Source organism: Brachyhypopomus gauderio, chromosome 16 (assembly GCF_052324685.1).
Source record: "Brachyhypopomus gauderio isolate BG-103 chromosome 16, BGAUD_0.2, whole genome shotgun sequence".
In the NCBI taxonomy this organism is placed as follows: Eukaryota; Metazoa; Chordata; class Actinopteri; order Gymnotiformes; family Hypopomidae; genus Brachyhypopomus; species Brachyhypopomus gauderio.
The window spans coordinates 1415170-1415510 of record NC_135226.1 but is presented as its reverse complement, the minus strand read 5'-3'; positions in this window follow the sequence as shown (position 1 = coordinate 1415510).

The window sequence follows — 341 nt, the reverse complement described above, 5'->3', positions numbered from 1 at the left end:
CGTCCTGTCTTATCCAGACTCTTGGAGTTTAGCGGTTTTCATTTTCTAGTGTTTTCTGGTTTCTATGTATACTTTAGGATCTGTTGCAAAACCTAGTGAGCATTGACAGTGTTTCAAGTCAGTGTGCATGCTCACGATATGCAGGCTGTCCCAATTCTTGGGTACCTTTCTAAATATGCTGCCTATTGAGACTCTTAAACAGGCCCAATTTCAAATGGTTCCACTGGTGCTAAGGCAAGTTTTCAAATTGGAGGGCTGGAAAAGCCTCATGCTTCTCAACACATTGCTGCAATTAATACAGCCTGAACCACTTAACATACAGACTCCGTTCAAACTGCAGT